At 46.2% G+C, this 12,723-nt stretch overlaps 1 non-coding gene across 1 annotated transcript; it reads right to left on the bottom strand.

Moving 5' to 3' along the window:
* Positions 1-496: 496 nt before the first annotated feature.
* LOC111827433 lies at positions 497-602 on the bottom strand. The gene has a single exon (XR_002831011.1). It is a non-coding gene; the product is annotated as a U6 spliceosomal RNA (small nuclear RNA).
* Between the last annotated feature and the right edge of the window lie 12,121 nt (positions 603-12,723).

The raw sequence follows: 12,723 nt of genomic DNA, 5'->3' as shown, positions 1-12,723 counted from the left end.
ATTGCTTTGCTACTTACTGCGTGCCATTCCTTTTAGTGCCCAACATTAGAAGTAAGTACTTTATTTAATTTATTAGTTCTTGTATGGACTGAATTGTGCTCCCCCCACCCCCATTCATACATTAAAATCGTAACACCAAGTACCTCAGAATGTACTAGTAACTGTATCTGGGGATTGGGTTTTTAAAAAGGTAACTAAGATCAGATGAGTTCATTGGGGTGGACGCTCATCTAATGACTGATGTCCTTATAAAAATAAATCGGGGCACAGACAGTATAGAGGAAAGGCCTTGTGAGGACACGGTGAGAAGGTAGGCGTCTACTAGCCAAGGAGAAGACCTCAGAAAAAATTAACCCTGTCGGCACCTTGATCTTGAGCTTCCAGCCGGTAGAGCTGTGAGACAATACTTTTCTGTTGTTTAAGCTACACAGTCTGTGGTACTTTGTCACAGCAGCCCTAGCAAACTAATCCATCCTCTGAAATTATTTTTTTCCTTATACATATGGAACACTTCAGGAATTTGTGCCTCATCTTTGCACAGGGCTCATGCTAATCTTACCTGTATTGTTACAGTTTTACTATCCGTGCTGCTCAATGAGCACTGCCCTTAGATTATTTACCCCCCAAATTTACAAAGTTTTTTTAAAAATTGGCTTTCTCGGATTTCAGGTTTCACCACGGCTGCTGCCTGACTCCATCGCTGCGGAGTCAGAGTGGCGAGTGCTGCTTTTGCCTGCGTGTGAGACAGCGAATCCCAGCATGGCTGAGCCCCTCCCATGTTTGGGTAAAGATATTGAAATCCTGTAGATGGCAGCATGACATCACGAATGACCACTTTAGAGCGAAACCACTGTGTCACTGTCCCTCTTGACTTTTTTCTCCCCCTTTTTCTTCTTTCCCTAGCGGGCAAGTTACTGGAACCTTTTAAAAAATGATTATTTTTGGTGAAAACTTGGAAAAGCAATTATGCCTGTTTTTCAAGTTCACTCCTGTGGCCTGTACTACAAAGTACCAATCAGCAACGTCCCCTTGAAAAGCCTTTAGGCAAACACTTTGTTATTCTAGCTACCCACTCGGAGAATCCCAGCTTTAGATTTAAACATATTTTGAAATTAAGCCTCAGAGATGTTCCCAGCCTTTTTTCAATTTTCTGAAGATAAGTTTACCAAATGTTAACAAAGAAGTAATTATTCTCAGAACTTAGGGCAACAGGGCAATGGGACTGAGAACTGCCTGTTAGACTGAGGCCAGCGTGTTACTCTGTAATGGACATACAGACGCAGTTCAATTGCCCTGCATTTCTTTTCTTTTCTTTTTTTTTATTTTAAAAATATATTTTATTGATTTTTCACAGAGAGGAAGGGAGAGGGATAGAGACTTGGAAACATCGATGAGAGAGAAACATCGATCAGCTGCCTCCTGCACACCCCTTACTGGGGATGTGCCCACAACCAAGGTACATGCCCTTAGCTGGAATCGAACCTGGGACCTTTCAGTCCGCAGGCCGACGCTCTATCCACTGAGCCAAACCGGTTAGGGCATGCATTTCTTTTCTTAACAGAAAAAAATTGTTGCTTCAGGGAACTCCAATAATGACTGTTTTCAGAAAAATCTAAAACCCCAAACCAGGGGTCAGCAAACTTTCTGCACAGGTCCACATAGTAACTGTTTTCAGCTTTTTGGGCCACGTGGTCTCTATGGCAACTGCTTTACTCAGCAGTTGTTTCTGGAAAGCAGCTGTAGGCCATAGGGACACAAATAGGCATGGCTGTGTTCCAATAAAACTTTATTTATAAAAGCAGGCAGGCAGAGTTGGCTGTGGGCAATAGTTTGCCAACATCTGCTCTAAACTTGGGCTTGCTGTCCCTCCGAGAAAGACTCTCTCTGCATTAGGTTTGAACTCTTCTATAGACATTCTGCCCAACTTCACTTTTGTTTTTCTTCTCAAATGCTGTTATTTCCACATATGTTTTGAGCATGATCTTGTGTTACTTCTTTTGGAGGTAAAATGTTGGGTGGAGTAGGAAACTGACTCTTGAGCTTGATACTGGAGATGAGTCTGGGCATATCTCAATTTTTCTTAGTTCATCCCATGCACCATCTGGTTTGGGCTCAACCTTGGTAATAAGGGTTTAGGCTGGAGGTTGTGCTTGGAACTGGCCAAGTAAGTATGGAGGTAATGGGGCAAATGCTTTTCAAGTACCTGGTGGTAATAAGTGTGCCTATGAATGAACAACCAGCTTAAGGAGTAAATTACATTATAGTAATTATATTAGCGGTCATGCACATATACATTTATGAACAGTGCCCTGTGTGTCACAAAATACATGAAACAATTCTCAAAAAGATGATGCATTTATTAATAAGCAAGTCCCCCAGGGGCCAATTCCAAATGTGATTCACTTGAGACCATTGCCAATGTCAATTCTCTGGGTGAAGATGGTCCGGACTTAGATAATGCTGATGAGCTTGGGGAAACCAGCAACCGTGAGCTCCTCAAGGCTACCTCGGGGCACACCCGAGCCCTGGTGACCTCAGACTGGGTTGCCTTTGAAGATATTCCCTTGAGGGGATTGACCTGCTAGGGCAGTGGTCGGCAAACTCATTAGTCAACAGAGCCAAATATCAACAGTACAACGGTTGAAATTTCTTTTGAGAGCCAAATTTTTTAAACTTAAACTATATCGGTAGGAACATTGTTATTAACTTAATTAGGGTACTCCTAAGGCTTAGGAAGAGCCACACTCAAGGGGCCAAAGAGCCGCATGTGGCTCTCGAGCCGCAGTTTGCCGACCACGGTGCTAGGGGATTCCCCACCTCTCTACACTGGGGCAGCCCCCAGGCAAATAAAGCAAATCGTGTCCGCTGGTACACTTCTTCAGGGGCACGGAGAGACGGAAGGGTGCTTTTGATAGCTTCTGGTCTCACTTTAATATTAAACTTATAAGAACATTATAGGAGGGAAGCCCTTGAGGGTGAAACTGAGGCTGGATAAAGGCACCTCTTCTGTCACACAAGATCCCCTCACTTTTTTATGAATACATTGGTATGAATGACTTTATGAATAAACTCTATTGTCTGTATGTGGACTATGATACCCATTGACTGAAAACTAGGCAAAAGTCTGTGGTTGGCCTTGAAACACTGACATGGGCTCATTTGAATCCCTGCTTTATGTCAGCTCTCATGGAGAAGTAAAGGCCTTCCGGAGGCTGCCCGGTACAATCAAGGACTTTGTCTGTTTCCATCTTTCTTGCTTGGTCTGGGTTGTAGAAATAGACAAAACTAAATAGAGAAACCTGCTCCAGGGAGCAGCCTTGGAAAGTGTGGTTGCAAAGATATAGATAGGCTTTGTGTAGGGGAATTTCCATGATAAATATACTCCAAGGACCAGAAGAGTGAGTTCACATGAAAAGCATACATTGGGTGCTTGGAAAGTGTGCTTTCTATGGACAGGTTGCGTAAACGCATACCCAGGGAGCCCTCCTGGGAGGACTTGAGCGTTTGCTCAAGGCGTGGGGATGAAAAGTACTGCTAACTTGGTTTACTTATTGGCTGAAACTTTATGGAAAGGGAAAAAAATCCTTCAGGTGACACAAAGTGGACTTTTTTCTTATGCTCTGTGTAGGTTTTTTGGGGGAACATTTTCCATTTCCATCCTTATTTGGCAAACTTTGAATAAGTATTTGCACGGTATACCGAAACATCTCTCCTAGATTTTGGAACTGTGCTGTCCTGTAGGAGGCGCTGGTCTCGTGTTGCGGTAAAACACTTAAAATATGGCTGCTGTGACTGAGGAACTGAGTTGTTTACTTTATTGAGTTTTAGTTCATTGATATTTAAATAACCACATGTGGCTAGTGGCCACCTAATTGGGGCAGCGCGGACATAGAACATTTTCATTTTCATTATCACAGAACGTGCTATTTGATCTGTTCTAGAGGGTGACAGATCAAATTTTTGTTTACAGAGTTCTTTTTAATATTGAAGACTTAGTTTTCCTCCAACTGAGACATTTTAAGAAAGGATTCCATGAAGAAGGCACCTTCACGCCCATGTTCTTCAGCTCTCACTAACACTGCTAACCTCCTCCCCCCATTCTGAGGAATTATGGGTAACATTTTATATTTAGTTTCCTTTAATGTAGTTAAATATAATATACTAATTCCAGGAAACCATTCTTTAATTAGTTGTGTTTTAAATGGCCTCACTAAACCAAGTAGCCAAGTCCATATTTTTCTAGAAAAAACAAACAACAAACAAGAAAGACCTGTTTGTTAGTTTGTTTATTTATATGTTTATTTTATTTGTGCCAAACAGGAAAATGCTGTGATTTAGCAGAAGAAAATTAGGAGGGAGGAAAGTTTTTCAGGTCTTCAAAATGGAGTCAGAACCATGCATGTCAGTACCTTGCTGCTCTTGGTAATTTCTCAAGAGAATATCTGTGAATACCTAATTTAGATGTTTGTTTTTGTGTGTCTCAGTTTAAGTATACTTTAACCTCAGGACAAAGAGACCTTTAATTTTTTTAAAATATATTTTTATTGATTTCAGAGAGGAAGGGAGAGGGAGATAGAAACATCAATGATGAGAGAGTCATTGATTGGCTGCCTCCTGCACGCCCCACACTGGGGATCGAGCTTACAACCCAGGCATGTGCCCTGACTGGGAATTGAACCGTGACCTCCTGGTTCATAGGTCGACGCTCAGCCACTGAGCCACGCCTGCCGGGCTAATTTTTAATCATAGTTTACAAACCAGTATAAGTACATTTCAGGATGTAGCTAATGATCTCAAAATGATCATATGCCATCAAAATGGTTCAAATGGTCATTTTCTGATAATTCTACCAGGAAAAACACATTGAAAGCAAAAATGCATTAAAATTACTTGGAAGCAAACTCCCCGAGGGCCCTGTTGGTTTTGACCCAGTGTAAACTCAGGTGTCCCCTAAGTGCCTGTGCTGTGGTTGGCTTCTATTGCATGGCTGTGTTTAAATGTGAGAGTCAGTTCCGGCATTATAATGGGGTGAGAAATGATATAAGTTAGAAACACTGGGGATCAGGATGGTTTTCACAGGCCCCAGGCCCTACTGTTTTGGGGACCAGAGGGTCAGGCTGTGACTGGATGAAAAAGCCCCAAGGATAAGGGCCCAGGCTCCAGGTCTCTCCCCGCGGCTGTCTCCTGGGTCACAGACAGGCTTCTGAAAGGCTGACCCAAGTGTCCCTGCAGAGGGTTACTCTATAAGGAGATGATCGGCTTTCTTACTGATGGACAGTAGAACGATGGCGGGGAGAGGGGAGCCGTTCCCCAGCTCCACACCAAAACCCAGGTCCCCATTCCTTTCCCTGATCTTGTCTTCGCCTCCCATTGTAAGACAAACACATCAGCAACGTTGCGCCCCACTCAGAAGGTCGCCAACACCTCCTCTAAATAACAGCAATAAACATATTTAATAAACTAGCTGTCTTTTGGGGGGAGATCTGGCAACAAACTTAACTGAGAGAGGTCGGGTGTTTAAAAAGAAACACGGGTTTATTGCTTAAATGTGGAAATAGTACAGACCACCGGCTAAGCTCATAGTTTTTTGAAAAAGTAAGTTAAACACGTCTGTTGCTACTTCACTAACACATACATAAATGGAAGGTGACAAAAAGATTAATATGTAAAAAGGGGCTCAGATTTGCCTGAAAGTTACTGCTATTCTGAGCTCTCCACCTGCAACAATGATCTGAATGTCACGTGAAGAATCTGAAAAACAACCCTCAAGCCCTCCTATGATTCTGTCTCCAAATAGATACCATTGCAGTGCAGTTCACTACCCTGTGTCTCTCCTCTTCAACCTGCTCTTGACTGTGTTTCTCTCTGAAAATGGTTCTTTATTTTGAGCTTCGCTCTCGCCCTTCTTGAATGTTAGGGGCATATCACTGGCTGGACTCCAATCAGCAATGGAAACTTGTGAGAGTTTTGGCAGACCTGGCTTGTGAAATAATGCAGAGCTGGGTAAGTGTAGCCCATTTGGCTGAGCTGTGAAAGCAGTAAAGTGATGTATGTAAAGGCATGATCCTATACAGCTGCTGAGAGTTCTTAAAAAAAAAAATGTCCCCTACGAGCTTTCATTCAAAGTGGGTGCATATTTCCAAGGCAGCCCAGAAATCATAGAGCAGCTTATATTTTTTCTTTTTAAACCTTCTATGGACGAATTAAGCTCTGAAAAACCATTCAAACGCAAATAGGCCATGATTTCAACACTTCCAAAATCATAAAAAAATAGAAATAAAATAAAAAGGAGGCTGATATTTGGAGTGTTGTTTTCTCTGGCCTTGCTTCCAAAGCCTCAAAAACATTAAAAATGAATAGATATAACTTCACTGAGGACAGAAGAAAAAAATATATTTTTTTTTGTATTAGTTGGGACTCATCTCTTTCTACTGCAGAATTGATGGGGAGCTTCTTTTAAACCTTCCCAGCTCCTCAATCTTAAGTAGGGAGGGGAGATGAGAACTGGGATGTATGATAAAGGTAACATTAAAAAACCCCAGGGATCTTGAAATATCAGTAGGTGAAAGGAAACCCATCTGCCCATTGTGACTTTCCCGTCGGCTTTTATTTCCTCTGCACCTGCCTCTCTCATCCTTTTCTCTGGGAACAGAGTCAGCAGGGTTTCTAGAAAGGATATTAACACGCTCAGGTTTCCGGCTTGGGAACAGCCAGTCCCCTCCCTTGGAGCCCCCTGAAGTGTGGCGTGGAAGCATCCTGACGTTTTATTGCCCACGAGAGAGCAGGAGGCAGAGATCAGGAGGTAAAGGAGGCTGGTCTATCCTAGGGACAGTGTGCGCCTGACTTTCCTGCCTGCCTGTCCATGTCCTCATCCTCGTCCTGAGAAGTGGGCCTGCTCTCCAGGTCACCTTGTTGCAGCAAGAACCACTACAGGCATGGCTGAAAGCAAGTCCTAGGCGGACTGTGTGTGGCCGATGGCAGAAAAACAAAAGGTCTCGCTCCCCCACCTCCTGTGTCGACGCCCACTTGCAAGGTGACTTTGCGGTTCCTTCCATCAAATGGCAGCATCTCTTTCCCCACAGTTTGCACTCGGGCTCCTCTGCGTTGGTCTTCAGAATGTAGTAGAAGAGATGATGAGCCAGCGGAGTCCAGCCTCTGCTGAAGGCAGAATGCCAAGGTGACCCATAGAGATCCTCCCCGACTGTGTAATCTCCTTGCTTTGACCTCCGTGAGCACCTGTGAATAGGATGAGCTATGTCATAACAGAAGGGATTTTTCAGATATAAGTAACTTTCCAAATCAGTTCACCTTAAGATCAAGAAATTATCCAGATCGGCCTGACCTAATCGCATACTGTAAGTCCTTGAAGCTGGATCTAGAGGCCAGAGACGGAGGAAGTCAGAGATCCGAAGCATGGGAAGGATTTGGAGTACCCTTGCTGCCTGGGAGATGGCCTTGTGGTAAGGAGTGTGGGTAGCCTGTGGTTGCTGAGAGTGAACTCTGACTGACAGCCAGCAAGGACACAGGGACCTCTGTCCAACAACCACAAGGACTGAATTCTTCCGATACCGAGAATGAGATTGGAAGCAGATATCCCCCCGCCCGCCAGGCTCTAGATAAGACAGTCTGACTGTGTTTAGCCTTGTGATACCCAGAGCAGAGAAGACAGTCATGTTGTGCTGAAGGTCTGATTTACAGAACTGTGGGCTAATAAACGATTGTTGTATTAAGATGCTAAGCTCATGGTAGTTATTGCGAAGAAATAGAAAACGAAGACAGTCTCAAAATACTTGTGCACTTCCATTCTCTCCTGGGGCCTTTTCAAGGTCATGAGGCCAGGCCCAGACTAGCCTGTGGGGCAATGAGAGACCACATGGAGCAGAGCTGAGCGACCCTGCTGACGGCCTGCTGACTTTCGGAAGCAGAGCCACGTAACCACGCCACAGGTGACCCCGATGCCTGAGGTGGCTCAGCCCAGAGTAGAAGCACCAGCTTATTCTAGTCTAGGCTGCTGACCTACAGAATCAGGAGTGCTATGGTCTACATGCTTGTGTCCCCTCAGATTCTTATGTTGAATCCTAGCCCCCAATGTGATGGTATCAGTAGGTGGAGCCTTTGGGAAGAGGTTAAGGTCTGAGAGGGAACTGTCATGAGTGGGACTAATGCGCTAATGAAAGTGGCCCCAGAGAGATCCATTGCTCCTTCCGCCACGTGAGGTTACAGCAAGAAGGTGGCCCTGTGAACCAGGAAGCAGGCCCTTCCCAGACACCAAATCTGCTGGCATTATGGTGTGGACTTCCCAGCATCCCAAACTATGAGAATACTTGCTGTTTGCAAGCCACCCAGCCTGTGGAATTCTGTTATAGTAACCTGAATGGACTAAGACACTGAGCTGTATGAATGATTGTTATTTTTGGTCCATTATGTTGTGGGGTGGTGTGTTACATAGCAGCATATAATTGACAAACTAGCCATCTTCATGAGCAGGCACACACGTTTGATGCCTTTACTTAATGCTACCGTGTACGTTGTCACAGTTAGAGAGGATGGAACCGCCTGGGCTGAAAAGATGAAGCTTTTCCCTGCCTAGTGCTGAGACCTCATTTCAATGAGCTATTCAGGCAGCAGATCGCCTAGAGCTGATGAGAACTGTGGCATGGTGTTGATCAGGATTATTACAGAGGCCGTGTCAGAATTCCTCATTGCCTCTCCAATTCATGAGACATAATTTAGAAATATTCATTATGAGCAGAAGCTCAGGGTAAATTACTTTAATAACCCAAATTTTCAAAATTGTAAATATTAAAAAAATAAAAAAAGTTGTCTTGCCAAATTCCTGATTATGGCTAAAAGCAGACAGGCTGAGGCAGACAACAACTGTGAAAAATGGAGATGAAAAGATTTCAGTGGTGTGCTCATGTTGTCGGAGTTGAAAGTTGTACAGACATCTATATATATATATATATAAAAGCATAATATACAAATAGACCGGATGGTGGAACGACCGGTTGGCTATGACGTGCACTGACCACCAATGCAGACAGCCCGCAGGTCCCAATCGCCCAATGGGGAACTGGGAACTGGGGGTGGGTGGTGGCAGAGACTTGGACAGCGCCGTGGCCCAATCACCCCACTGGTCACCCCATGCACAGAGGATGACCGGTGGAGGCAGGGTGCAGGGCCGGTGAGCGGGTAGGAACGGTCAACCTCTTGGTCCTTCCCCCGGCCAGCAGGCTCCGATTGCCTGATGGGGAACCAGGAACTGGGGATGGGTGGCAGTGGACGTGGACAGTGCTGGGGCCCCAATTGCTTGGGCGGACAGTGTGGGCGCGGCAGGGGCGGGAGGCGGGACCGGCTGCCAGCAGCTGGGGAATATCAGCCCTGATCGCAGGCCAGGCCTAGGGACCCTACCCTGGCACGAATTTCCTGCACTGGGCCTCTAGTTTATAAATAAATGCAATGTATCTAGCTTGGCTGGCATGGTTCAGTGGTTGAGCATCGACCTATGAACCAGGAGGTCACAGTTTGATTCCCAGTCAGGGCACATGCCCGTGTTGTGGCCTCGATCCTCAGTGTGGGATGTGCAGGAGGCAGCCCATCAATGATTCTCTCTCTTCATTGATGTTTCTATCTCTCTTCCCTTCTTCCTTCCTCTCTCTGAAACCAATAAAAATATATGTAAAAAAATAAATAAATAAATGCATGAGGGTCTGAAGTGTCCACACTGAACTCAGGGAGGCTTTTTGCAAACGTGGGTCTCCCCTTTAGCAGACCACAACCTGCTTTATGTTCCCTCGATGAGCAGGTAGGTCTGTGAAACAAAGATGTGGGTGGCTCCATTTCATTTTGAACTCCCAATAGGGATGTAGAAATCTCAATTCCTGTAATATTTTAGTACTAAGAAGACTGCTCTAACACCTAATGTTAATATCTCCTTCAAAGAGCTGTGATGATGGCTTACCTCCAGCCCCCAAACGCACCGGGAAATGAGAGAGCAGACATCTGTGGATGGAGGTCACTGTAATACTAGCGTGAGGGAGACAAGAGTTCAGCAACAGGGCTGCCATGGCTGGTGGACTGGGTAGGGAGGGTGCTGTGACAGAATAGTAACAGTGGCTTGCGAAGAACAAGGAGGTCGTTAAAGGGCCAGATAAAGAAAAAAAAATCTGTGTGTGAAAAAACTGGGGGTGGGAAGTGGGTAGGGAACTTAACTCAAAACATTGGTAACTCAGAGAGAAAAGAACAGAATGTGAGACAGGGATGGAGGATATGAGTAATTCAAGTTCAACCGCCTGTCAGTGCACCATTGGTTTCACCAATACCACAGCGACCTGCAGGCATGTCCCAGGGAAAGCTGACTGCTAGATGCTTCGTGTGATGGACAGGACTTTCGATGGAGGCTCTTGTGGATGCTTAGATAGGAAACAGCCGATGTCACCTAGAGGAACTCTGCCGTGTCCAGGTCAGTGAAGACTGTGTGAATTGCACAAATACTCGCGCTGCTCACTTGTACTATATTTTTTGCCAGGGGAGGTGATGAGCGGAGGGCGAATTGACCCCCGTAGAGCCTCAATCTCGCAGAGTCCCTATTCTAGAAGAATCTGTGTATTGCCAACAAGCAAAATTTGATCTGGAGGGAGAAATAGGTTTCTGTGGGACATCCGTTATACCTGCCTCTCTGGGAAACATTCACACCAGTTCCTTTATCCTGACCCGTGGACCCCCATCTAGTTCCTCTCCACACCTCACCCCTCCTAGGCTTCTGTTCTGGACAAGGGAAGAACAGTTTCGTGGACTGGCTCCCAGAGAGACACACATAGGATTGTCCATGATCCAGAGTCTTCTGCCTTTGAGGGCCCCCTTCACATGTGCAGCCCCCCCCCCAGAGACCCCACATGACGGGGACAACCCTTTACAACAGCACTCATTGCAGGTGTCTCCCCACACGAGGCCCTGCGCCCCTGGCACACGAGTCCTGTTTTATTCTCAGTGCCAGGCACACAGTGGGCACGCAAATATCCAGTGAATCACTGAGACTAAATCTGAGAGTGCACCTATCATGACACTTCAGTTAAAATGTTGTTAAAATGTTGTTGTTTTTTGGTCAATTTTTTGCAAAGTCGTGAAGAGACAAAGGTCCCTAGGCTTGATATTTCTGTGCAGCTGCTGTACAGACCCTGTACTTCAAAGGCCGGGGCGGCCAAGTGTCGCCATCTCTGATCTATAGTTGATGTCACAGAACAAAGGGCAGGAGAGACCAGATAGCCGATGAAAGCAAGTGTCTTGTTTCAAGTTCAAAGCAGTGCTTTTGCGACCTGGCATGCTATCAGGAGCAACACATCCCACCCACGCGCTCCGGACAAACCTTTGGACGTCACCACCTCTGCCTGTGCTACAGGCTGTCGGCAGGGCCCTGGGCTGACAGCCCCGGCCGCACCGCCCAGGGTTCTGCTGCATCTCCAGGGCCAGCGGTCGGCTCGGTTGGCTCCAGTGACCGCTTGCTTCCAAGCGAGGTGTGCACTTGCTTTTCTGGCAGAGCGATCGTTCCATCCCTGTCATAGAACTTCACATTTGGGGGACATTTAAGGACACAGAAGAAATAATTTACTCCCCTTCTTGAAATGAGATATTTTCACTGGCAAGTATCAATGTCCAATTAATCAAATGGTTGTTCCAAGCAGATTCTGACCACGGGGAAGTACAATTATAATTATAATACAGAGAATGGCAGTTTTTCAGGGGTTGGGAGCTGAAAGATTCAGGCTCCATCACATAGTATCTGTGTGACCGTGGGTTACTCAGTCTCTCCACGCTTCACTTTCTTTCTATGTAAAATGGATGTTGTAGTATAAACAGGGTATTGTGAGTGTTGGGGACTGCTCGTTCCTTATTCTTGATGTTCCTTTCCATTTAGAAGACCTTCTCCTTTCCCCATTAGCTCCTCTCTCCACGGTTCCCTCACTCATTCAGTTTATTTACCCAGTGGGCAGGTGTGAAAGAGCACCTGTAGTGTACCCCACTCGCTATCACTTCTCCTGGGGGTAAGCTGCTCCCAGGGAGGAGGACTTGCCCGTCATGGGGGGCTGCCTCTGGGAGGTTCCTCTCCTTTCCCCATTAGCTCCTCTCTCCACTGTTCCCTCACTCATTCAGTTTATTTACCCAGTGGGCGGGTGTGAAAAAGCACGTGTAGTGTACCCCACCGCTATCACTTCTCCTGGGGGCAAGCTGCTCCCAGGAGGAGGACTTGCCCGTCATGGGGGGCTGCTCTGGAGGTCCCTCTGGTCCCTGCCTGCTGTCTTTATGGCCTGTGTGATCTCGGGAGACCCTGGTTCTTGGGAGGAGAAAACCCCCCTTTTTTTTTCTAGAACGCCCCCTAAGAGAGAGAGGGCCCCCACAGACGAGGGGGGTGGGGGGCCCATTTAAAAAGCCGGGGGGGGGTTTTTTCCTCCCCCCCCCCCACAAGGGGGGGCCATTTTTCATTCAGGGGGGCCTTTTGGATGCCCCCCGGGTGGAAGGAATTTTGGGGGGAAAACCCCTCCTGACTTGGGAGGGGCCCCAAAAAGGGGAACCCCTTTTCCCTTTTTTTAATAGGGGCATCCCCTTTTCCTTTGGGGGAAAAAGGGGAGGGAAACCCCCAAATTTTTGGAGGGGTTAGGGCCTTCCCAAAAAATTTTAAGGGGGCCAAAATTTTTTGGCCCCCCTAGGGTTTTTCCCCCTTTTTTT

Source organism: Myotis lucifugus, unplaced genomic scaffold (assembly GCF_000147115.1).
Source record: "Myotis lucifugus unplaced genomic scaffold, Myoluc2.0 scaffold_163, whole genome shotgun sequence".
NCBI classification, from domain to species: Eukaryota; Metazoa; Chordata; class Mammalia; order Chiroptera; family Vespertilionidae; genus Myotis; species Myotis lucifugus.
Note: the sequence above shows the minus strand (reverse complement) of the source record. Positions and strands in the feature narration are given on the sequence as shown.